This window comes from Argopecten irradians, chromosome 3, assembly GCF_041381155.1.
Source record: "Argopecten irradians isolate NY chromosome 3, Ai_NY, whole genome shotgun sequence".
In the NCBI taxonomy this organism is placed as follows: Eukaryota; Metazoa; Mollusca; class Bivalvia; order Pectinida; family Pectinidae; genus Argopecten; species Argopecten irradians.
The window spans coordinates 65,316,936-65,344,649 of NC_091136.1; the positions used below are offsets into that span (position 1 = coordinate 65,316,936).

Genomic DNA, 27,714 nt, shown 5'->3' on the forward strand with positions numbered 1-27,714 from the left:
TTTGTTAGGGTTTATATCTATCTATCTACCAGCTGGATTTTTTTGTGAGGGTTTATTTATATCTATATTTTGTAGCTATATCTAACCAGCTGGAGTTGTTAGGGTACATCTATATCTACCAGCTGAAGTTGTGAGGGTATATCTATATCTACTAGCTGGAGTTGTTAGAGTACATCTATAATCTACCTAGCTGACTGGAGTGTGTTAGGGTATATCTATATATCTAGCCAGCGGGATGTTGTGAGGGGTATTATCTATATCTATTAGCTGGAGTTGTTAGGGTATATCTATATCTACCAGCTGGATTTTGTGAGGGTATTTATCTATATCTACTAGCTGGATGTTGTGAGGGTATATCTATATCTACCAGCTGGTGTTGTGAGGGTATATCTATATCTACAGCTGAGTTTAGTGGTATATATCTATATCTACCAGCTGGAGTTGTGAGGGTATATCTATATCTACTAGCTGGAGTTGTGAGGGTATATCTATATCTACCAGCTGGAGTTGTTAGGGTTTATCTATATCTACCAGCTGGAGTTGTGAGGGTATATCTATATCTACCAGCTGGAGTTGTAAGGGTATATCTATATCTACCAGCTGGTTGTTGTGAGGGTATATCTATATCTACTAGCTGGAGGTTGTGAGGGTATATATCTATATCTACTACTAGCTGGATTGTTGTGAGGGTATATATCTATATCTACCAGCTGGATTTGTTGAGGGTATATCTATATCTACTAGCTGGATGTTGTGAGGGTATATCTATATCTACCAGATGAGGTTTTGTGAGGGTATAATACTATATCTCTAGCTGGAGTTGTGAAGGGAATATATCTATATCTACCAGAGGGAGTTGTGAGGGTATATCTATATCTTATAGCTGGAGTTAGTTAGTGTTATATCTACCACTATTTTCTATTTAGCTGGAGTTGTTAGGGTATATCTATATCTACCAGCTGGAGTTGTGAGGGTATATCTATATCTACTAGCTGGAGTTGTGAGGGTATATCTATATCTAACAGCTGGAGTTGTGAGGGTATATCTATATCTACCAGCTGGAGTTGTTAGGGTATATCTATATCTACTAGCTGGAGTTGTGAGGGTATATCTATATCTACCAGCTGGAGTTGTTAGGGTATATCTATATCTACCAGCTGGAGTTGTGAGGGTATATCTATATCTACCAGCTGGAGTTGTGAGGGTATATCTATATCTACCAGCTGGAGTTGTGAGGGTATATCTATATCTACCAGCTGGAGTTGTTAGGGTATATCTATATCTACTAGCTGGAGTTGTGAGGGTATATCTATATCTACTAGCTGGAGTTGTGAGGGTACATCTATATCTACTAGCTGGTTTTGTGAGGGTATATCTATACATACCAGCTGGAGTTGTGAGGGTATATCTATATCTACTAGCTGGAGTTGTTAGGGTACATCTATATCTACTACTGGCTGTGAGTTGTGAGGGTATATATCTATATCTACACAGCTGGAGTTGTTAGGGTATATCTATATCTAGCTAGCTGGTGTTGTGTGAGGGTTACATCTATATCTGTACTAGCTGGTTGTTGTTTAGAGGTACATCTATAGATACCAGCTGGTGTTGTAAGGGTATATATATATCTACCAGCTGGATGTTGTGAGGAATATCTATATCTACTAGCTGATAGTTGTGAGGTATATCTATATCTACCAGCTTGAGTTGTGATGGTACATCTATATCTACCAGCTGAGTTGTTGTGAGGGTATATCTATATCTACCAGCTGGAGTTGTGAGGGTATATCTATATCTACCAGCTGGAGTTGTGAGGGTATATCTATATCTACTAGCTGGAGTTGTGAGGGTATATCTATATCTACCAGCTGGAGTTGTGAGGGTATATCTATATCTACCAGCTGGATTTGTGAGGGTTTATCTATATCTACTAGCTGGAGTTGTGAGGGTATATCTATATCTACCAGCTGGAGTTGTGAGGGTATATCTATATCTATTAGCTGGAGTTGTGAGGGTATATCTATATCTACTAGCTGGAGTTGTGAGGGTATATCTATATCTACCAGCTGGAGTTGTGAGGGTATATCTATATCTACCAGCTGGATTTGTGAGGGTATATCTATATCTACTAGCTGTAGTTGTAAGGGTATATCTATATCTACCAGCTGGAGTTGTGAGGGTATATCTATATCTACTAGCTGGAGTTGTGAGGGTATATCTATATCTACCAGCTGGAGTTGTTAGGGTTTATCTATATCTACTAGCTGGTGTTGTAAGGGTACATCTATATCTACCAGCTGGAGTTGTTAGGGTTTATCTATATCTACCAGCTGGATTTGTGAGGGTATATCTATATCTACTAGCTGGCGTTGTAAGGGTACATCTATATCTACCAGCTGGTGTTGTGAGGGTATATCTATATCTACTAGTTGGAGTTGTGAGGGTATATCTATATCTACCAGCTGGAGTTGTTAGGGTTTATCTATATCTACTAGCTGGAGTTGTGAGGGTATATCTATATCTACCAGCTGGAGTTGTGAGGGTATATCTATATCTACCAGCTGGAGTTGTGAGGGTATATCTATATCTACCAGCTGGAGTTGTGAGGGTATATCTATATCTACTAGCTGGTGTTGTGAGGGTATATCTATATCTACTAGCTGGAGTTGTGAGGGTATATCTATATCTACCAGCTGGAGTTGTGAGGGTATATCTATATCTACCAGCTGGAGTTGTGAGGGTATATCTATATCTACCAGCTGGAGTTGTGAGGGTATATCTATATCTAACAGCTGGAGTTGTGAGGGTATATCTATATCTACTAGCTGGAGTTGTGAGGGTATATCTATATCTACCAGCTGGAGTTGTGAGGGTATATCTATATCTATATCTACTATATCTACTAGCTGGAGTTGTGAGGGTATATCTATATCTACTAGCTGGAGTTTGTGAGAGGGTATATCTATATCTACCAGCTGGAGTTGTGAGGGTATATCTATATCTACTAGCTGGAGTTGTGAGGGTATATCTATATCTACTAGCTGGAGTTGTTAGGGTACATCTATATCTACTAGCTGGAGTTGTGAGGGTATATCTATATCTACCAGCTGGAGTTGTGAGGGTATATCTATATCTACCAGCTGGAGTTGTTAGGGTATATCTATATCTACCAGCTGGAGTTGTGATGGTATATCTATATCTACTAGCTGGAGTTGTGAGGGTATATCTATATCTACCAGCTGGAGTTGTTAGGGTTTATCTATATCTACTAGCTGGAGTTGTGAGGGTATCTATATCTACTAGCTGGTGTTTGTGGATATCTATCTATACAGTCTGGAGTGTGAGGGTATATCTATATCTACCAGCTGGAGTTGTGAGGGTATATCTATATCTACTAGCTGGAGTTGTTAGGGTACATCTATATCTACCAGCTGGAGTTGTTAGGGTATATCTATATCTACCAGCTGGAGTTGTTAGGATACATCTATATCTACTAGCTGGAGTTGTGAGGGTATATCTATATCTACAAGCTGGAGTTGTGAGGGTATATCTATATCTACCAGCTGGATTTGTGAGGGTTTATCTATATCTACTAGCTGGAGTTGTGAGGGTATATCTATATCTACTAGCTGGAGTTGTTAGGGTATATCTATATCTACCAGCTGGAGTTGTGAGGGTATATCTATATCTACCAGCTGGAGTTGTGAGGGTATATCTATATCTACTAGCTGATGTTGTGAGGGTATATCTATATCTACCAGCTGGAGTTGTTAGGGTTTATCTATATCTACCAGCTGGAGTTGTGAGGGTATATCTATATCTACTAGCTGGAGTTGTGAGGGTATATCTATATCTACCAGCTGGTGTTTGTGAGGGGTATATCTATACTAGCTAGTTGTGTAGGGAGGGTCTATATCTACTTAGCTGGATGTGAGCTGGAGTTTAATATCATCTATATCTACTAGCTGGAGTTGTGAGGGTACAATATATCTATATCTACTAGCTGGAGTTGTGAGGGTATATCTATATCTACCAGCTGGATTTGTGAGGGTTTATTTATATCTATTAGCTGGAGTTGTTAGAGTACATCTATATCTACTAGCTGGAGTTGTGAGGGTATATCTATATCTACCAGCTGGAGTTGTGAGGGTATATCTATATCTACCAGCTGGATTTGTGAGGGTATATCTATATCTACTAGCTGTAGTTGTGAGGGAATATCTATATCTACCAGCTGGAGTTGTTAGGGTTTATCTATATCTACCAGCTGGAGTTGTGAGGGTATATCTATATCTACTAGCTGGAGTTGTAAGGGTATATCTATATCTACCAGCTGGATTTGTGAGGGTTTATCTATATCTATCCAGCTGGAGTTGTACATCTTATTTATATTAGGGTATATCTATATCTAACCAGCTGGAGTTGTGAGGGTTATATCTATATCTACTAGCTGGAGTTGTGTGAGGGTATATATTTATATCTACTAGCTGGTGTTGTAAGGGTACATCTATATCTACCAGCTGGTGTTGTGAGGGTATATCTATATCTACCAGCTGGAGTTGTGAGGGTATATTTATATCTACCAGCTGGATTTGTTAGGGTTTATCTATATCTATATCTACTAGCTGGAGTTGTGAGGGTATATCTATATCTACCAGCTGGAGTTGTTAGGGTTTATCTATATCTACCAGCTGGAGTTGTGAGGGTATATCTATATCTACCAGCTGGATTTGTGAGGGTATATCTATATCTACTAGCTGGCGTTGTAAGGGTACATCTATATCTACCAGCTGGTGTTGTGAGGGTATATCTATATCTACCAGCTGGAGTTGTGAGGGTATATCTATATCTACCAGCTGGAGTTGTGAGGGTATATCTATATCTACTAGCTGGAGTTGTAAGGGTATATCTATATCTACCAGCTGGAGTTGTGAGGGTATATCTATATCTACCAGCTGGAGTTGTGAGGGTATATCTATATCTACCAGCTGGTGTTGTTAGGGTATATCTATATCTACCAGCTGGAGTTGTGAGGGTTTATCTATATCTACTACTGGAGCTGGAGGTTGCTCTACGGTATATCTATATCTACTAGCTGGAGTTTGTTAGGGTATCATACATCTATATCTACAATAGCTGGAGTTGTGAGGGTATATCTATATCTACCAGCTGGAGTTGTGAGGGTATATCTATATCTACCAGCTGGAGTTGTGAGGGTATATCTATATCTACTAGCTGGAGTTGTGAGGGTATATCTATATCTACCAGCTGGAGTTGTTAGGGTTTATCTATATCTACCAGCTGGATTTGTGAGGGTATATCTATATCTACTAGCTGGCGTTGTAAGGGTACATCTATATCTACCAGCTGGTGTTGTGAGGGGTATCTATATCTACCATCTGGAGCTTGATGTTGTGAGGGTATATCTATATCTACTAGCTCTGCTGGAGTTGTGAGGTATTATTATATCTACCTAGCTGGAGTTGTGAGGGTATATCTATATCTACCAGCTGTTTGTTGTGAGGGGTTATATCTATATCTACAAGCTAGTTGTGAGGGTATATCTATATCTACCAGCTGGATTTGTGAGGGTATATCTATCTATATCTTACCAGCTGGAGTTTGTTTGGGTACATCTATATTTCTACAGCTGGAGTTTGTGAGGGTAGTATGTAATCTATATCTAGCTGGAGTTGTGAGGGTTATATCTATATCTACCACGCTGTTGTTGTAAGGGTATATCTATATCTACTAGGCTGGTGGTTGTAAGGGTATATCTTATATCTACTAGCTGGAGTTGTTAGTGTTTATATCTATATCTACCAGCTGGAGTTGTTAGGTTTATATCTATCTACTAATGAGCAGTTCTAAGGGTTTATCTATATCTACCAGCTGGTGATTGGAGTTGTGACTGGTATATCTATATCTACCAGCTGGATGTTGTGAGGGTATATATATATCTACCAGCTGGAGTTGTTAGGGTTTTTCTATATCTACTAGCTGGTGTTGTGAGGGTATATCTATATCTACAAGCTGGAGTTGTTAGTGTATATCTATATCTACTAGCTGGTGTTGTGAGGGTATATCTATATCTAACAGCTGGAGTTGTGAGGGTATATCTATATCTACTAGCTGGTGTTGTGAGGGTTATATCTATATCTACAGCTGGATTGGAGTTGTGAGGGTATATCTATATCTACTAGCTGGAGTTGTGAGGGTATATCTATATCTACCAGCTGTGGTTGTATGAGGTATATCTAATCTACCAGCTGGTGTTGGAGGGTATATCTATATATACCAGCTGTGAGTTGTGAGGTTATATCTATATCTACTAGAGTTGGGGTTGTTACTATCTAGTGTTGAAGGGTTATATCTATATCTAACTAGCTGGAGTTTTGATGGGGTATATCTATAAATACCAGCTGGAGTTTGTTGAAGGGTTATCTATATCTAATTAGCTGGAGTTGTGAGGGTATATGTATATCTACTGTACGCTGATTGTGTTGGTATATGCTGGAGTTTGTGAGGGTATATCTATATCTACTAGCTGGAGTTGTGAGGGTTTATCTATATATCTACTAGCTGGAGTTGTGAGGGTTATATCTATATCTACCAGCTGGAGTTGTGTTGAGGTTTATCTCTATATCTACCAGCTGGAGTTGTGAGGGGTATATCTATATCTACCAGCTGGAGTTGTGAGGGTATATCTATATCTACTAGCTGGAGTTGTGAGGGTATATCTATATCTACCAGCTGGAGTTGTGAGGGTATATCTATATCTACTAGCTGGAGTTGTGAGGGCATATCTATATCTAACAGCTGATGTTGTGAGGGTATATATATATCTACCAGCTGGAGTTGTGAGGGTATATCTATATCTACTAGCTGGAGTTGTGAGGTTATATCTATATCTACTAGCTGATGTTGTGAGGGTATATCTATATCTACTAGCTGGAGTTGTGAGGGTATATCTATATCTACTAGCTGGAGTTGTGAGGGTATATCTATATCTACTAGCTGGAGTTGTGAGGGTATATCTATATCTACCAGCTGGAGTTGTGAGGGTATATCTATATCTACCAGCTGGAGTTGTGAGGGTTTATCTATATCTACCAGCTGGTGTTGTGAGGGTATATCTATATCTACTAGCTGGAGTTGTGAGGGTATATCTATATCTACTAGCTGGAGTTGTTAGGGTACATCTATATCTACCAGCTGGAGTTGTTAGGGTATATCTATATCTACTAGCTGGAGTTGTGAGGGTATATCTATATCTAACAGCTGGAGTTGTGAGGGTATATCTATATCTACCAGCTGGAGTTGTGAGGTTATATCTATATCTACTAGCTGGAGTTGTTAGGGTATATCTATATCTACTAGCTGGAGTTGTGAGGGTATATCTATATCTACCAGCTGGAGTTGTGAGGGTTTATTTATATCTATTAGCTGGAGTTGTTAGAGTACATCTATATATACCAGCTGAAGTTGTAAGGGTATATCTATATCTACCAGCTGGAGTTGTTAGAGTACATCTATATCTACTAGCTGGAGTTGTGAGGGTATATCTATATCTACCAGCTGGAGTTTGTTGTGAGGGTATATCTTATATCTACCAAGCTGGATTGTGGTGTATTAGGGTTTATCTATATCTACCAGCTGGAGTTGTGAGGTTAATCTATATCTACTCCAGCTGGAGTTGTGTGAGGGTTATATCTATATCTACTAGCTGGTGTTGTTAGGGTATTATCTATATCTACCAGCTGGAGTTGTTAGGGTATATCTATATCTATCTAGCTGGAGTAGCTGGAGTTGTATATCTATATCTATATCTAGCTGCTGTTGTTGTGAGGGGATATATCTATATCTACCAGCTGGAGTTGTGAGGGTATATCTATATCTAACAGCTGATGTTGTGAGGGTATATCTATATCTACAAGCTGGATTTGTTAGTGTATATCTATATCTACTAGCTGGTGTTGTGAGGGTATATCTATATCTAACAGCTGGAGTTGTGAGGGTATATCTATATCCACCAGCTGGAGTTGTGAGGGTATATCTATATCTACTAGCTGGCGTTGTAGGACATATATATACTACCAGCTTGAGTGTATGGGTCTATCTATATCTACTAGCTGGTGTTGTGAGGGTATATCTTTATCTACAAGCTGGATTTGTGAGGGTATATCTATATCTACCAGCTGGAGTTGTTAGGGTTTATCTATATCTACTAGCTGGAGTTGTGAGGGTATATCTATATATAGACCAGCTGGAGTTGTTAGAGGGTATATCTATATCTACTAGCTGGTGTTGTGGGTATATATATCTATATCTACTAGCTGGTTGTTGTGGAGGGTATATCTATATCTACTAGCAGCTGGAGTTGTGAGGGTATATCTATATCTACCAGCTGGAGTTGTGAGGGTATATCTATATCTACTAGCTGGTGTTGTGAGGGTATATCTATATCTACTAGCTGGAGTTGTGAGGGTATATCTATATCTACTAGCTGGTGTTGTGAGGGTATATCTATATCTACTAGCTGGAGTTGTGAGGGTATATCTATATCTACTAGCTGGAGTTGTGAGGGTATATCTATATCTAACAGCTGATGTTGTGAGGGTATATATATATCTATCAGCTGGAGTTGTTAGGGTTTTTCTATATCTACTAGCTGGTGTTGTGAGGGTATATCTATATCTACTAGCTGGTTTTGTGAGGGTATATCTATATCTACCAGCTGGTGTTGTGAGGGTATATCTATATCTACCAGCTGGAGTTGTGAGGGTATATCTATATCTACTAGCTGGAGTTGTGAGGGCATATCTATATCTAACAGCTGATGTTGTGAGGGTATATCTATATCTACCAGCTGGAGTTGTTAGGGTATATCTATATCTACTAGCTGGTGTTGTGAGTGTATATCTATATCTACCAGCTGGAGTTGTTAGGGTATTATAATCAAATCTATATACTAGCTGGAGTTGTGAGGGTATATCTATATCGATACCAGCTGGAGTTGTGAGGGGTATATCTATATCTACCTAGCTGGAGTTGATGTATGAGGGTTAGGGTATATCTATATCTACCAGCTGGAGTTTGTTAGGGTTTATCTATATCTACAGCTGGATGTTGTTAGGGTTTTTTTCTATATCTACTAGCTGGTTGTTGTGAGGGTATATCTATATCTACTACTAGCTGGATGTTGTCAATAGGGTATATCTATATCTTCTAGCTGGTGTTTGTTAGGGTATATCTATAAATCTATCCACTGGAGTTGTTAGGGTATATCTATATCTTCTAGCTGGTGAGGAGTTGTGAGGGTATTTTATCTATATGAATACTAGCTGGAGTTGTGAGGGTACATCTATATCTACCAGCTGGAGTTGTAGTAGGGTACATCTATTAATATAGCTGGAGTTGTTAAGGTACATCTATATCATACTTATACTCTTACCAGCTGGAGTTGAGTGAGGGTATATATCTATATCTACCAGCTGGAAGTTTGTGTGAGGGTATATCTATATCTACCAGCTGGAGTTGTCGAGGGTACATCTATACGTCTACCAGCTGGAGTTTGTCCAGTGGTACGATTCTATATCTACTAGTAGGGTTTACCTGGGTACTCTGAGATATCTCTACCAAAGTGTTATCAGGGTCTATTTTTAGTATATCCAATAGTAGGATGTTGTTGTGCTCTATCTGTATATCTGGCCATCTTCATCAAAGTTCAATGAGTCTACTGAGTACGTAGAGGGGTGAGATGGAGAGTCTGTAGGGTATGTCAGGTTCTCTGGGATACTCTCTACCAAAGTTATACTGTAACAGAGTAGGTAGAGGGGTGAGATGGGGAGTCTGTAGGTCAGGTTCTTGGGATACTCTCTACTTAAAGTTATACTGTAACAGAGTAGGTAGAGGGGTGAGATGGAGAGTCTGTAGGGTAGGGCAGGTTCTCTGGGATACTCTCTACCAAAGTTATACTGTAAACACAGTAGGTAGGAGGGGTGGTGAGATCGGAGTAGTCTGAGAGTAGGTCAGGTTCTCTGGGATACTCTCTACCAAAAGTTATACTGTAACACGTAGGTAGGTAGAGGAGTGAAGATGGGGAGTCTGTAGGTCAGGTTCTCTGGGATACTCTCTACCAAAGTTATACTGTAACACAGTAGGTAGAGGGTGAGATGGAGAGTCTGTAGGGTAGGTCTCAAAGTGATAATCTCTACCAAAGTTATACTATAACACAGTAGGTAGAGGGGTGAGATGGAGAGTCTGTAGGGTAGGTTCTCTGGGATACTCTCTACCAAAGTTATACTGTAACAGAGTAGGTAGAGGGGTGAGATGGAGAGTCTGTAAGGTAGGTTCTCTGGGATACTCTCTACCAAAGTTATACTGTAACAGAGTAGGTAGAGGGGTGAGATGGAGAGTCTGTAGGTCAGGTTCTCTGGGATACTCTCTACCAAAGTTATACTGTAACACAGTAGGTAGAGGGGTGAGATGGAGAGTCTGTAGGTCAGGTTCTCTGGGATACTCTCTACCAAAGTTATACTGTAACAGAGTTGGTAGAGGGGTGAGATGGCGGAGTCTGCAGGTCAGGTTCTCTGGGATACTCTCTACCAAAGTTATACTGTAACAGAGTAGGTAGAGGGGTGAGATGGAGAGTCTGTAGGGTAGGTCAGGTTCTTCTGGGATACTCTCTACACAGTTATACTGTAACACAGTAGGTAGAGGGGTGAGATGGGGTGTCTGCAGGGTCAGGTTTTCGTGGGATACTCTCTACTAAAGTTATACTGTAACACAGTAGGTAGAGGGGTGAGATGGAGAGTCTGTAGGTCAGGTTCTCTGGGATACTCTCTACCAAAGTTATACTGTAACACAGTAGGTAGAGGGGTGAGATGGGGAGTCTGTAGGTCAGGTTCTCTGGGATACTCTCTACCAAAGTTATACTGTAACAGAGTAGGTAGAGGGTGAGATGGAGAGTCTGTAGGTAGGTTCTCTGGGATACTCTCTACCAAAGTTATACTGTAACAGAGTAGGTAGAGGGGTGAGATGGAGAGTCTGTAGGGTAGGTTCTCTGGGATACTCTCTACCAAAGTTATACTGTAACAGAGTAGGTAGAGGGGTGAGATGGGGAGTCTGTAGGTCAGGTTCTCTGGGATACTCTCTACCAAAGTTATACTGTAACACAGTAGGTAGAGGGGTGAGATGGAGAGTCTGTAGGTCAGGTTCTCTGGGATACTCTCTACCAAAGTTATACTGTAACAGAGTAGGTAGAGGGGTGAGATGGAGAGTCTGTAGGGTAGGTTCTCTGGGATACTCTCTACCAAAGTTATACTGTAACACAGTAGGTAGAAGGGTGAGATGGGGAGTCTGTAGGTCAGGTTCTCTGGAATACTCTCTACCAAAGTTATACTGTAACAGAGTAGGTAGAGGGGTGAGATGGAGAGTCTGCAGGTCAGGTTCTCTGGGATACTCTCTACCAAAGTTATACTGTAACACAGTAGGTAGAGGGGTGGAGATGGGGGAGAGTCTGTAGGGGTAGGGTCTGTTTCCTCTGGGATACTCTCTACCAAAGTTATACTGTAACTAAAGTAGGTAGAGGGGTGAGATGGGGAGTCTGTAGGTCAGGTTCTCTGGGATACTCTCTACCAAAGTTATACTGTAACACAGTAGGTAGAGGGGTGAGATGGAGAGTCTGTAGGGTAGGGCAGGTTCTCTGGGATACTCTCTACCAAAGTTATACTGTAACACAGTAGGTAGAGGGGTGAGATGGAGAGTCTGTAGGGTAGGGCAGGTTCTCTGGGATACTCTCTACCAAAGTTATACTGTAACACAGTAGGTAGAGGGGTGAGATGGGGAGTCTGTAGGTCAGGTTCTCTGGGATACTCTCTACCAAAGTTATACTGTAACACAGTAGGTAGAGGGGTGAGATGGGGAGTCTGTAGGTCAGGTTCTCTGGGATACTCTCTACCAAAGTTATACTGTAACACAGTAGGTAGAGGGGTGAGATGGAGAGTCTGTAGGTCAGGTTCTCTGGGATACTCTCTACCAAAGTTATACTGTAACACAGTAGGTAGAGGGGTGAGATGGAGAGTCTGTAGGTCAGGTTCTCTGGGATACTCTCTACCAAAGTTATACTGTAACAGAGTAGGTAGAGGGGTGAGATGGGGAGTCTGTAGGTCAGGTTCTCTGGGATACTCTCTACCAAAGTTATACTGTAACACAGTAGGTAGAGGGGTGAGATGGAGAGTCTGTAGGGTAGGTCAGGTTCTCTGGGATACTCTCTACCAAAGTTATACTGTAACACAGTAGGTAGAGGGGTGAGATGGGGAGTCTGTAGGTCAGGTTCTCTGGGATACTCTCTACCAAAGTTATACTGTAACACAGTAGGTAGAGGGGTGAGATGGGGAGTCTGTAGGTCAGGTTCTCTGGGATACTCTCTACCAAAGTTATACTGTAACACAGTAGGTAGAGGGGTGAGATGGAGAGTCTGTAGGGTAGGTCAGGTTCTCTGGGATACTCTCTACCAAAGTTATACTGTAACAGAGTAGGTAGAGGGGTGAGATGGAGAGTCTGTAGGTCAGGTTCTCTGGGATACTCTCTACCAAAGTTATACTGTAAACAGAGTAGGTAGAGGGGTGAGATGGAGAGTCTGTAGGTCAGGTTCTCTGGGATACTCTCTACCAAAGTTATACTGTAACACAGTAGGTAGAGGGGTGAGATGGGGAGTCTGTAGGTCAGGTTCTCTGGGATACTCTCTACCAAAGTTATACTGTAACAGAGTAGGTAGAGGGGTGAGATGGGGAGAGTCTGTAGGTCAGGTTCTCTGGGATACTCTCTACCAAAGTTATACTGTAACAGAGTAGGTAGAGGGGTGAGATGGAGAGTCTGTAGGTCAGGTTCTCTGGGATACTCTCTACCAAAGTTATACTGTAACACAGTAGGTAGAGGGGTGAGATGGGGAGAGTCTGTAGGTCAGGTTCTCTGGGATACTCTCTACCAAAGTTATACTGTAACACAGTAGGTAGAGGGGTGAGATGGAGAGTCTGTAGGTCAGGTTCTCTGGGATACTCTCTACCAAAGTTATACTGTAAACAGAGTAGGTAGAGGGGTGAGATGGGGAGTCTGTAGGTCAGGTTCTCTGGGATACTCTCTACCAAAGTTATACTGTAACACAGTAGGTAGAGGGGTGAGATGGGGAGTCTGTAGGTCAGGTTCTCTGGGATACTCTCTACCAAAGTTATACTGTAACACAGTAGGTAGAGGGGTGAGATGGAGAGTCTGTAGGTCAGGTTCTCTGGGATACTCTCTACTAAAGTTATACTGTAACACAGTAGGTAGAGGGGTGAGATGGAGAGTCTGTAGGGTAGGTCAGGTTCTCTGGGATACTCTCTACCAAAGTTATACTGTAACACAGTAGGTAGAGGGGTGAGATGGAGAGTCTGTAGGTCAGGTTCTCTGGGATACTCTCTACCAAAGTTATACTGTAACACAGTAGGTAGAGGGTGAGATGGGGAGTCTGTAGGTCAGGTCGGAATTCTCTCAGTGAGGGTGAGATGGGATAGGTCTCTCTCTCTACAAAGTTATACTGTAACACAGTAGGTAGAGGGGTGAGATGGAGAGTCTGTAGGTCAGGTTCTCTGGGATACTCTCTACCAAAGTTATACTGTAACACAGTAGGTAGAAGGGTGAGATGGGGAGTCTGTAGGTCAGGTTCTCTGGGATACTCTCTACCAAAGTTATACTGTAACACAGTAGGTAGAGGGGTGAGATGGAGAGTCTGTAGGTCAGGTTCTCTGGGATACTCCCTACCAAAGTTATACTGTAACACAGTAGTTATAGAGGGGTGAGATGGAGAGTCTGCAGGTCAGGTTCAGTGGGATACTCTCTACCAAAGTTATACTGTAACAGAGTAGGTAGAGGGGTGAGATGGAGAGTCTGCAGGTCAGGTTCTCTGGGATACTCTCTACCAAAGTTATACTGTAACACAGTAGGTAGAGGGGTGAGATGGAGAGTCTGTAGGTCAGGTTCTCTGGGATACTCTCTACCAAAGTTATACTGTAACAGAGTAGGTAGAGGGGTGAGATGGAGAGTCTGTAAGGTAGGTTCAGTGGGATACTCTCTACCAAAGTTATACTGTAACACAGTAGGTAGAGGGGTGAGATGGAGAGTCTGTAGGTCAGGTTCTCTGGGATACTCTCTACCAAAGTTATACTGTAACAGAGTAGGTAGAGGGGTGAGATGGGGAGTCTGTAGGTCAGGTTCTCTGGGATACTCTCTACCAAAGTTATACTGTAACACAGTAGGTAGAGGGGTGAGATGGGGAGTCTGTAGGTCAGGTTCTCTGGGATACTCTCTACCAAAGTTATACTGTAACACAGTAGGTAGAGGGGTGAGATGGGGAGTCTGCAGGTCAGGTTCTCTGGGATACTCTCTACTAAAGTTATACTGTAACACAGTAGGTAGAGGGGTGAGATGGAGAGTCTGTAGGTCAGGTTCTCTGGGATACTCTCTACTAAAGTTATACTGTAACAGAGTAGGTAGAGGGGTGAGATGGGGAGTCTGTAGGTCAGGTTCTCTGGGATACTCTCATACCAAAGTTATACTGTAACACAGTAGGTAGAGGAGGGTGAGATGGGGAGTCTGTAGGTCAGGTTCTCTGGGATACTCTCTACCAAAGTTATACTGTAACACAGTAGGTAGAGGGGTGAGATGGGGAGTCTGTAGGTCAGGTTCTCTGGGATACTCTCTACCAAAGTTATACTGTAACAGAGTAGGTAGAGGGGTGAGATGGAGAGTCTGTAAGGTAGGTTCAGTGGGATACTCTCTACCAAAGTTATACTGTAACACAGTAGGTAAAGGGGTGAGATGGAGAGTCTGCAGGTCAGGTTCTCTGGGATACTCTCTACCAAAGTTATACTGTAACACAGTAGGTAGAGGGGTGAGATGGAGAGTCTGTAGGTCAGGTTCTCTGGGATACTCTCTACCAAAGTTATACTGTAACAGAGTAGGTAGAGGGGTGAGATGGAGAGTCTGTAGGTCAGGTTCTCTGGGATACTCTCTACCAAAGTTATACTGTAACAGAGTAGGTAGAGGGGTGAGATGGAGAGTCTGTAGGTCAGGTTCTCTGGGATACTCTCTACTAAAGTTATACTGTAACAGAGTAGGTAGAGGGGTGAGATGGAGAGTCTGTAGGTCAGGTTCTCTGGGATACTCTCTACCAAAGTTATACTGTAACACAGTAGGTAGAGGGGTGAGATGGAGAGTCTGTAGGTCAGGTTCTCTGGGATACTCTCTACCAAAGTTATACTGTAACACAGTAGGTAGAGGGGTGAGATGGGGAGATGGAGAGTCTGTAGGTCAGGTTCTCTGGGATACTCTCTACCAAAGTTATACTGTAACAGAGTAGGTAGAGGGGTGAGATGGGGAGTCTGTAGGTCAGGTTCTCTGGGATACTCTCTCTACCAAAGTTATACTGTAACACAGTAGGTAGAGGGGTGAGATGGAGAGTCTGTAGGTCAGGTTCTCTGGGATACTCTCTACCAAAGTTATACTGTAACAGAGTAGGTAGAGGGGTGAGATGGAGAGTCTGTAGGTCAGGTTCTCTGGGATACTCTCTACTAAAGTTATACTGTAACAGAGTAGGTAGAGGGGTGAGATGGGGAGTCTGTAGGTCAGGTTCTCTGGGATACTCTCTCTACCAAAGTTATACTGTAACAGAGTAGGTAGAGGGGTGAGATGGGGAGTCTGTAGGTCAGGTTCTCTGGGATACTCTCTACTAAAGTTATACTGTAACACAGTAGGTAAAGGTGTGAGATGGAGAGTCTGTAGGTCAGGTTCTCTGGGATACTCTCTACCAAAGTTATACTGTAACACAGTAGGTAGAGGGGTGAGATGGGGAGTCTGTAGGTCAGGTTCTCTGGGATACTCTCTACCTAAAGTTATACTGTAACACAGTAGGTAGAGAGGGGTGAGATGGGGAGTCTGTAGGTCAGGTTCTCTGGGGATACTCTCTACCAAAGTTATACTGTAACAGAGTAGGTAGAGGGGTGAGATGGAGAGTCTGTAGGTCAGGTCCTCTGGGATACTCTCTACCAAAGTTATACTGTAACAGAGTAGGTAGAGGGGTGAGATGGGGAGTCTGTAGGTCGGGTTCTCTGGGATACTCTCTACTAAAGTTATACTGTAACACAGTAGGTAGAGGGGTGAGATGGGGAGTCTGTAGGTCAGGTTCTCTGGGATACTCTCTACCAAAGTTATACTGTAACAGAGTAGGTAGAGGGGTGAGATGGGGAGTCTGTAGGTCAGGTTCTCTGGGATACTCTCTACCAAAGTTATACTGTAACACAGTAGGTAGAGGGGGTGAGATGGGGAGAGTCTGTAGGTCAGGTTCTCTGGGATACTCTACTCTTCTACCAAAAGTTATACTGTAACAGAGTAGGTAGAGGGGTGAGATGGGGAGTCTGTAGGTCAGGTTCTCTGGGATACTCTCTACCAAAGTTATACTGTAACACAGTAGGTAGAGGGGTGAGATGGAGAGTCTGTAGGTCAGGTTCTCTGGGATACTCTCTACCAAAGTTATACTGTAACACAGTAGGTAGAGGGGTGAGATGGAGAGTCTGTAGGTCAGGTTCTCTGGGATACTCTCTACCAAAGTTATACTGTAACACAGTAGGTAGAGGGGTGAGATGGGGAGTCTGCAGGTCAGGTTCTCTGGGATACTCTCTACCAAAGTTATACTGTAACAGAGTAGGTAGAGGGGTGAGATGGGGAGTCTGTAGGTCAGGTTCTCTGGGATACTCTCTACCAAAGTTATACTGTAACACAGTAGGTAGAGGGGTGAGATGGAGAGTCTGTAGGTCAGGTTCTCTGGGATACTCTCTACCAAAGTTATACTGTAACAGAGTAGGTAGAGGGGTGAGATGGAGAGTCTGTAGGTCAGGTTCTCTGGGATACTCTCTACCAAAGTTATACTGTAACACAGTAGGTAGAAGGGTGAGATGGAGAGTCTGCAGGTCAGGTTCTCTGGGATACTCTCTACCAAAGTTATACTGTAACACAGTAGGTAGAGGGGTGAGATGGAGAGTCTGCAGGTCAGGTTCTCTGGGATACTCTCTACCAAAGTTATACTGTAACAGAGTAGGTAGAGGGGTGAGATGGGGAGTCTGTAGGTCAGGTTCTCTGGGATACTCTCTACCAAAGTTATACTGTAACAGAGTAGGTAGAGGGGTGAGATGGGGAGAGTCTGTAAGGTAGGTTCTCTGGGATACTCTCTACCAAAGTTATACTGTAACAGAGTAGGAAGAGGGGTGAGATGGGGAGAGTCTGTAGGGTAGGTTCTCTGGGATACTCTCTTCTAAAGTTATACTGTAACACAGTAGGTAGAAGGGTGAGATGGGGAGTCTGTAGGTCAGGTTCTCTGGGATACTCTCTACCAAAGTTATACTGTAACAGAGTAGGTAGAGGGGTGAGATGGGGAGTCTGTAGGTCAGGTTCTCTGGGATACTCTCTACCAAAGTTATACTGTAACACAGTAGGTAGAGGGGTGAGATGGGGAGTCTGTAGGTCAGGTTCTCTGGGATACTCTCTACCAAAGTTATACTGTAACAGAGTAGGTAGAGGGGTGAGATGGGGAGTCTGTAGGTCAGGTTCTCTGGGATACTCTCTACCAAAGTTATACTGTAACAGAGTAGGTAGAGGGGTGAGATGGGGAGTCTGTAGGTCAGGTTCTCTGGGATACTCTCTTCTAAAGTTATACTGTAACACAGTAGGTAGAAGGGTGAGATGGGGAGTCTGTAGGTCAGGTTCTCTGGGATACTCTCTACCAAAGTTATACTGTAACACAGTAGGTAGAGGGGTGAGATGGGGAGTCTGCAGGTCAGGTTCTCTGGGATACTCTCTACCAAAGTTATACTGTAACACAGTAGGTAGAGGGGTGAGATGGAGAGTCTGTAGGGTAGGTCAGGTTCTCTGGGATACTCTCTACCAAAGTTATACTGTAACACAGTAGGTAGAGGGGTGAGATGGGGAGTCTGTAGGTCAGGTTCTCTGGGATACTCTCTACCAAAGTTATACTGTAACAGAGTAGGTAGAGGGGTGAGATGGAGAGTCTGTAGGTCAGGTTCTCTGGGATACTCTCTACCAAAGTTATACTGTAACACAGTAGGTAGAAGGGTGAGATGGGGAGTCTGTAGGTCAGGTTCTCTGGGATACTCTCTACCAAAGTTATACTGTAACAGAGTAGGTAGAGGGGTGAGATGGAGAGTCTGTAAGGTAGGTTCAGTGGGATACTCTCTACCAAAGTTATACTGTAACACAGTAGGTAGAGGGGTGAGATGGAGAGTCTGTAAGGTCAGGTTCTCTGGGATACTCTCTACCAAAGTTATACTGTAACAGAGTAGGTAGAGGGGTGAGATGGAGAGTCTGTAAGGTAGGTTCAGTGGGATACTCTCTACCAAAGTTATACTGTAACACAGTAGGTAGAGGGGTGAGATGGAGAGTCTGCAGGTCAGGTTCTCTGGGATACTCTCTACCAAAGTTATACTGTAACACAGTAGGTAGAGGGGTGAGATGGAGAGTCTGCAGGTCAGGTTCTCTGGGATACTCTCTACCAAAAGTTATACTGTAACAGAGTAGGTAGAGGGGGTGAGATGGAGAGTCTGTAGGTCAGGTTCTCTGGGATACTCTCTACCAAAGTTATACTGTAACAGAGTAGGTAGAGGGGTGAGATGGAGAGTCTGTATAGGTCAGGTTCTCTGGGATACTCTCTACCAAAGTTATACTGTAACACAGTAGGTAGAGGGGTGAGATGGAGAGTCTGTAAGGTAGGTTCAGTGGGATACTCTCTACCAAAGTTATACTGTAACACAGTAGGTAGAGGGGTGAGATGGAGAGTCTGTAGGGTAGGTCAGGTTCTCTGGGATACTCTCTACCAAAGTTATACTGTAACACAGTAGGTAGAGGGGTGAGATGGAGAGTCTGTAGGGTAGGTCAGGTTCTCTGGGATACTCTCTACCAAAGTTATACTGTAACAGAGTAGGTAGAGGGGTGAGATGGGAGTCTGTAGTGTAGGGCAGGTTCTCTGGGATACTCTCATCAAAAGTTATACTGTAACAGAGTAGGTAGAGGGGTGAGATGGAGAGTCTGTAGGTCAGGTTCTCTGGGATACTCTCTTCCAAAGTTATACTGTAACAGAGTAGGTAGAGGGGTGAGATGGAGAGTCTGTAGGGTAGGGCAGGTTCTCTGGGATACTCTCTACCAAAGTTATACTGTAACAGAGTAGGTAGAGGGGTGAGATGGAGAGTCTGTAGGTCAGGTCCTCTGGGATACTCTCTACCAAAGTTATACTGTAACAGAGTAGGTAGAGGGAGAGATGGAGAGTCTGTAGGTCAGGTTCTCTGGGATACTACTCTCTACCAAAGTTATACTGTAACACAGTAGGTAGAGGGGTGAGATGGGGAGTCTGCAGGTCAGGTTCTCTGGGATACTCTCTACCAAAGTTATACTGTAACACAGTAGGTAGAGGGGTGAGATGGAGAGTCTGTAGGGTAGGTCAGGTTCTCTGGGATACTCTCTACCAAAGTTATACTGTAACAGAGTAGGTAGAGGGGTGAGATGGGCAGTCTGTAGTGTAGGGCAGGTTCTCTGGGATACTCTCTACCAAAGTTATACTGTAACACAGTAGGTAGAGGGGTGAGATGGGGAGTCTGTAGGTCAGGTTCTCTGGGATACTCTCTACCAAAGTTATACTGTAACACAGTAGGTAGAGGGGTGAGATGGAGAGTCTGTAGGTCGGGTTCTCTGGGATACTCTCTACCAAAGTTATACTGTAACGCAGTAGGTAGAGGGGTGAGATGGGGAGTCTGTAGGTCAGGTTCTGTGGGATACTCTCTACCAAAGTTATACTGTAACAGAGTAGGTAGAGGGGTGAGATGGGGAGAGTCTGTAGGGTAGGTTCTCTGGGATACTCTCTACTAAAGTTATACTGTAACACAGTAGGTAGAGGGGTGAGATGGAGAGTCTGTAGGTCAGGTTCTCTGGGATACTCTCTACCAAAGTTATACTGTAACGCAGTAGGTAGAGGGGTGAGATGGGGAGTCTGTAGGTCAGGTTCTCTGGGATACTCTCTACCAAAGTTATACTGTAACACAGTAGGTAGAGGGGTGAGATGGAGAGTCTGTAGGGTAGGTCAGGTTCTCTGGGATACTCTCTACCAAAGTTATACTGTAACACAGTAGGTAGAGGGGTGAGATGGAGAGTCTGTAGGTCAGGTTCTCTGGGATACTCTCTACCAAAGTTATACTGTAACAGAGTAGGTAGAGGGGTGAGATGGGGAGTCTGTAGGGTAGGTTCTCTGGGAATACTCTCTACCAAAGGTATACCGTAACTGAGTAGGTAGAGGGGTGAGATTGGCAGTCTGTAGTGTAGGGCAGGTTCTCTGGGATACTCTCATCCAAAGTTATACTGTAACAGAGTAGGTAGAGGGGTGAGATGGAGAGTCTGTAGGTCAGGTTCTCTGGGATACTCTCTACCAAAGTTATACTGTAACAGAGTAGGTAGAGGGGTGAGATGGAGAGTCTGTAGGTCAGGTTCTCTGGGATACTCTCTACCAAAGTTATACCGTAACAGAGTAGGTAGAGGGTGAGATGTAGAGTCTGTAGGTCAGGTTCTCTGGGATACTCTCTACCAAAGTTATACTGTAACACAGTAGGTAGAGGGGTGAGATAGAGAGTCTGTAGGTCAGGTTCTCTGGGATACTCTCTACCAAAGTTATACTGTAACACAGTAGGTAGAGGGGTGAGATGGAGAGTCTGTAGGGTAGGTCAGTCTCTGGGATACTCTCTACCAAAGTTATACTGTAACACAGTAGGTAGAGGGGTGAGATGGAGAGTCTGTAGGTCAGGTTCTCTGGGATACTCTCTACCAAAGTTATACTGTAACACAGTAGGTAGAGGGTGAGATGGGGAGTCTGTAGGTCAGGTTCTCTGGGATACTCTCTACCAAAGTTATACTGTAACACAGTAGGTAGAGGGGTGAGATGGAGAGTCTGTAGGTCAGGTTTCTCTGGATACTCTCTACCAAAGTTATACTGTAACACAGTAGGTAGAGGGGTGAGATGGAGAGTCTGTAGGTCAGGTTCTCTGGGATACTCTCTACCAAAGTTATACTGTAACACAGTAGGTAGAGGGGTGAGATGGGGAGTCTGTAGGTCAGGTTCTCTGGGATACTCTCTACCAAAGTTTATACTGTAACACAGTAGGTAGAGGGGTGAGATGGAGAGTCTGTAGGTCGGGTTCTCTGGGATACTCTCTACCAAAGTTATACTGTAACGCAGTAGGTAGAGGGGTGAGATGGGGAGTCTGCAGGTCAGGTTCTGTGGGATACTCTCTACCAAAGTTATACTGTAACACAGTAGGTAGAGGGGTGAGATGGAGAGTCTGTAGGTCAGGTTCTCTGGGATACTCTCTACTAAAGTTATACTGTAAACAGAGTAGGTAGAGGGGTGAGAGGGGGAGTCTGTAGGTCAGGTTCTCTGGGATACTCTCTACCAAAGTTATACTGTAACACAGTAGGTAGAGGGGTGAGATGGAGAGTCTGTAGGTCAGGTTCTCTGGGATACTCTCTACCAAAGTTATACTGTAACACAGTAGGTAGAGGGGTGAGATGGAGAGTCTGTAGGTCAGGTTCTCTGGGATACTCTCTACCAAAGTTATACACTGTAACACAGTAGGTAGAGGGGTGAGATGGAGAGTATCGTAGGTTAGGCCCTCTGGGATACTCTATACCAAAGTTATACTGTAACAGAGTAGCTAGAGGAGTGAGATGGAGAGTCTGTAGGTTAGGTCCCTCTGGGATACTCTCTACCAAAGTTATACTGTAACGCAGTAGGTAGAGGGGTGAGATGGGGAGTCTGCAGGTCAGGTTCTGTGGGATACTCTCTACCAAAGTTATACTGTAACAGTGTAGGTAGAGGGGTGAGATGGAGAGTCTGTAGGGTAGGTCAGGTACTCTGGGATACTCTCTACCAAAGTTATACTGTGACAGAGTAGGTAGAGGGGTGAGATAGAGAGTCTGTAGGTCAGGTTCTCTGGGATACTCTCTACCAAAGTTATACTGTAACAGAGTAGGTAGAGGGGTGAGATGGAGAGTCTGTAGGTCAGGTTCTCTGGGATACTCTCTACCAAAGTTATACTGTAACAGAGTAGGTAGAGGGGTGAGATAGAGAGTCTGTAGGTCAGGTTCTCTGGGATACTCTCTACCAAAGTTATACTGTAACAGAGTAGGTAGAGGGGTGAGATGGAGAGTCTGTAGGTCAGGTTCTCTGGGATACTCTCTACCAAAGTTATACTGTGTCAGAGTAGGAAGAGGGGTGAGATGGGGAGAGTCTGTAGGTCAGGTTCTCTGGGATACTCTCTACCAAAGTTATACTGTAACAGAGTAGGAAGAGGGGTGAGATGGGGAGAGTCTGTAGGGTAGGTTCTCTGGGATACTCTCTACCAAAGTTATACTGTAACAGAGTAGGTAGAGGGGTGAGATGGGGGGTCTGTAGGTCAGGTTCTCTGGGATACTCTCTACCAAAGTTATACTGTAACACAGTAGGTAGAAGGGTGAGATGGAGAGTCCGTAGGGTAGGTCAGGTTCTCTGGGATACTCTCTACCAAAGTTATACTGTAACAGAGTAGGTAGAGGGGTGAGATGGGGAGTCTGTAGGTCAGGTTCTCTGGGATACTCTCTACCAAAGTTATACTGTAACAGAGTAGGTAGAGTGTTAGAAGTTTTAAAGGTTATATAGAGGCCCATGGGCCGTAACGGTCACCTGAGTTCATTTAGAATGACACAAAGACACTAATATACACTAATATACTGGCCCTTGAAGTCAGTCAATGATTTTATAAATTTGACTTTTGAATCTAGGAACATTATTTGCTTCCATCTAAACTCAGAAGACAATTTTTTGAAATTTTAAGTCATTTTGACCATATTTGGCCCTGCCCCCATTGGTGGTAGGTGACAGAGCCATCATTAATACAAAATCTGTTCACATTTCCCGAAAGATGTTTCTGACCAAATTTGGTCAAAAACCAATAAGATCTTTAAGACTAGTAGCATTTTGAAGGAATTTTCCCCTATTGGGCCCCGCCCCTCCTGCCCCTGGAGGGTCAGAGTAACCATTTATACAAAATCTGTTCCCCTTCCCATAAAGATATTTTAGACCAAATCTGGTTGAAATTCTTTTGAAACTTAATGACAAGTCCTTTTCAAGGAATTTTCCTCTATTTCCTTTATTGGGCCCGTCCCTCCTGCCCCAGGGGGATCAGAGTCATCATGTATACAAAATCTGTTCATATTTCCCCAAAGGATGTTTCTGACCAAATTTGGTAAAAAACCAATGGGAACTAGTAGCGTTTCAAAGAATTACCAAAAATTCTCCTATTTGGCCCTGACCCTCCTGTCCCAGGGGGATCAGAGTCACCATTTATACAAAATCTGTTTCCCTTCCCCTTAGGATGTTTCTGACCAAATTTGATCAAAATCCAATAAGAACTTTATGACTAGTAACGTTTTGAAGGAATTTTCCTCTATTTCCCCTATTGCGCCTGCCCCTCAGGTCCCAAGGGGTCAGAGTAACCATTTATACAAAATCTGTTCCCCTTTCGCTAAGAATGTTTCTGACCAAATTTGGTTAAAATCCATTGAAAACATTTGGACTATTAGTGTTTTCAAGAATTACCAAAATTTCCCCCATTACAATTCACAATTTTTGTAAAGGATCTTAATATCTTTCTATCTATCAAGAGTATTTGATTCTACCATATCTGTGAGTGAAGAAGAAGATTTTTGAAATTTTAGTTAATTTTACCCCTTTTGGCCCCTCCCACAGTCCCCTGGGGGGGAACCATATTATTCACAATTTTGATTGGCCTTATGACTTAGAAGGTTTGTGCAAAACGACGACGGACGGTGCACGCTGACAATAGGTCATGTTGACCCTACGGGTCAGATGACCTAAAAAGATACTTGATAGTATTGTACAAATGAGTTTGATTTTTATTGAGAGTATGTCAACTGATCAATCTAAATGTACAGTTAACTCACATTATGTACATGTATTTACTTATGTTGATGTCAAGGGGAACTTGAGATTAAAAATATCTAGTATGTTAAGCCTTGCACTTGAATTAACAGAGACTCAAGTGTTGTTCAAAGTCCGAGAGCAATCTAAGGTGTCCTGACTCCGCAACTTCACAATTATTTGTACATAGCTTAATCTCATGTACATAAATGACGTATTGAAGTCATAGAAATTGCAAGATGAAGAAAACAAACAAATGTTTTGTGAATCAAGCATTTGTATCAATGTTTGAAAGTCCTATTTACATGCCAATATGTGAACGTTTTACCTTCACTTTCTGAACCTAAACCTCTCATTAACACAAAACCAATTACTACAACATAAAAATGCTAATTCAGGAATTGAAAGTGTAATTATCTTCATTTGTTTAACCTGACACCATGTCATGTATAAAGATTGTGATAGCATAACAATGACATAACAACTCAGGTACAATCTGATAAAGATAAATTAATATTCCTCAGCAGAGAACAATTCTGATCAATTTAGTTAATTAGATTAAGTTATCAAATGGGAACTTTAAACAGTGATTGGGAAAAGATTAGGGAATTTGTCATTAGGAATGGGCTAGATATTCAATATCAGGAAAACAGTAGAGCTGGGACAAGGTTAGAGACCTTAGTGTATGTGGAAGGATAGACAGACAGACAAATGAAGGACAGACATAAACAAATACATCTGTAACATAGCAGTCATCATACAAGCTAAAGTTTGGTCAGACTGAGGCAATGATACCTTCATACTTAAAGTATTACATAGTATGTAAACTTGCCTACATCTTTATATTTACATATAAATGAGATTCCAATAGTACCTAGGTTGTGTTCGTTTATATGTACAGGTACATAATGAGATATATTCCAATAGTACCTAGGTTGTGTTCGTTTATATGTACAGGTACATAATGAGATATATTCCAATAGTACCTTTATATGTACAGGTACATAATGAGATATATTCCAATAGTACCTAGGTTGTGTTCGTTTATATGTGAAGGTACATAATGAGATATATTCCAATAGTACCTAGGTTGTGTTTGTTTATATGTATACAGGTACATAATGAGATATATTCCAATAGTACCTAGGTTGTGTTCGTTTATATGTACAGGTACATAATGAGATATATTCCAATAGTACCTAGGTTGTGTTCGTTTATATGTACAGGTACATAATGAGATATATTCCAATAGTACCTAGGTTGTGTTCGTTTATATGTACAGGTACATAATGAGATATATTCCAATAGTACCTAGGTTGTGTTCGTTTATATGTACAGGTACATAATGAGATATATTCCAATAGTACCTAGGTTGTGTTCGTTTATATGTATACAGGTACATAATGAGATATATTCCAATAGTACCTAGGTTGTGTTCGTTTATATGTGAAGGTACATAATGAAATATATTCCAATAGTACCTAGGTTGTGTTCGTTTATATGTAAAGGTACATATCTGTCAGTCAGATCAGTAATCAGCTTCCCGGTGTGAAGGTTCGTACAGTACAAACTCTACTGGTGATTTCAGTGATCCCAATAATTGTTATGATATGGAGTTAAAAGACCAATTGTGTCTGCAGAGGTTTCATGACAAACCAATAATTTGTACATATGATTTTATTTCCCTATTTAAAGCTTTTTTAAGGTTATATACATTTTTAGAACAATGACCTTATGGTCTTCTCCGAGATGGCATATTTCTGCATAGTTATAGATAAACTATAGGTAAATATTTACAGGTGATATAGATACATCTGTATTGACATGAAACATATTCAGCAAGATAGGTGATGTACCACACCCGACATTACCAATCTACATGTAACAAATCCTTTCCTTTTCTAAAATCTACACATAAATTTACATATAGATCTATAGGTGTTGTGGGGTCTGTAGGATGTTTTAGGTTCCACCTACTCAAAGTCTGTACCTCATGCCAATTAAAAAATTTTTAAATCAAGATTAAAACCATTTTGATAAAAAAAAAAAAAAAAAATGATAGATCAATCAATTTTTTCTTTGTATGTAATGTATAGTGAAGTCAAAGAAAGTCTGTACAGCAAGGAAAGTGGGGAACTTACGCTTACTTTATACTTACACCGGGGGGTCTCTACAGCGAAGGGTGAGTGGGGACTAAATATACTTATACTTACACACAGGGGTCTGTACAGCTAAGGGGAGTGGGGCTAAATATACTTATACTTACACACAGGGGTCTGTACAGCTAAGGGGAGTGGGGACTAAATATACTTAATACTTACACTGGGGGGTCTGAACAACAAAGGGAGGTGGGGCTAAATATACTTACACACAGGGGTCTGTACAGCAAAGGGGAGTGGAGAGCTTACTTTATATTTACACACATACCAGGGGGGTCTGTACAGCGAAGGGTGAGTGGGGGCTAAATATACTTTATACTTACACCGGTTGGTCTGAACAGCAAAGGGGAGTGGGGAGCTTATACTTTATACTTACACACAGGGGTCTGAACAGCAAAGGGGAGTGGGGAGATATACTTACACTCAGGGGTCTGTACAGTGATGGGGAATGGGGAACTTACTTTATACTTATATATACACACAGGGGTCTGTACAGCGAAGGGGAGTGGGGAACTCACTTTATACTTACACACAAGGTTTATACAGTAGTAAGGAGGTGCCAGAGTCAGAGCTGGTATGCTATTGGAGGGTTGGGTGTTGGGGGGATGGGGGTGCAATGGGGGTGGGGTGCATAGGTGGGGTTTGGCCCGTTTTGTTGGTAGAGATTAGGGGTTAATGATTGAGAGGGGCTATACTTACACACAGGGATCTGTGCAGCGAGGAGGAGGCATCAGAGTCGGAGTCTGTGTAGGAACAACTTTGGTTATTTCATTACAAGAAGTGAAGTACATGAGGACTCCCATGGTGACCATCACAATCACACCGATGCATATGAATGCTGCACTGATGCATTGACCAGTGCATTTCTTTTTGTTCATTGAAAACTCTGTATCACCATCAACAGAATTAACTAATCCAAGTCTGTCATTCTTCATCTTCACAAGTTAGATGTCAACATACAGGTCTGAAAGATAAAGCTATATACACACATACATTGTCCAATAAACATACATGTACATTAATAATTTATCTTGTATTTTCTTAATACATGTATGACTCAGCATTTAGATGCTACTTTTTAAACAAATACTTTGTACAATACACATATTGACAAAGGTTAAAAACAGTGATTTGCTGTATTTAGATATGTAGACTAATACATGGTTCGTGTAGACTTAGAGGTGTAAATTATTTAACTCAGTGAATAACAGCTTCATCATATGATTAGATATATAACCTAAATAACTTTTAGAGCACCAATGCCTAATGTTATGCTGCAAAAGCTAAATCTAACTTTTGTAACAACACAAACAAAGCTAAAAAGTTTTTAATATGCAAAATATACTCATATATTTAAAAAAAAAAATCTTTCATTGATTTGAAAACTTACTTTCTGTTGTGGCAATTACCACCTGACTATCGGCAGTAGGTCTAGTGACATCGGTTGTGTAGTGTGTACTAATAATCACGTGATCCCGTTCTAAAAATAGG

General features: G+C 42.1%; 1 long non-coding RNA gene across 1 annotated transcript; it reads right to left on the minus strand.

Moving 5' to 3' along the window:
* Window positions 1-9,736: 9,736 nt before the first annotated feature.
* Window positions 9,737-27,696, minus strand: LOC138319368 (uncharacterized). Its single transcript, XR_011208005.1, has 3 exons — window positions 27,614-27,696; window positions 26,923-27,187; window positions 9,737-9,816 (listed from the first exon to the last, which is right to left on the minus strand). It is a non-coding gene; the product is annotated as an uncharacterized lncRNA (long non-coding RNA).
* Between the last annotated feature and the right edge of the window lie 18 nt (window positions 27,697-27,714).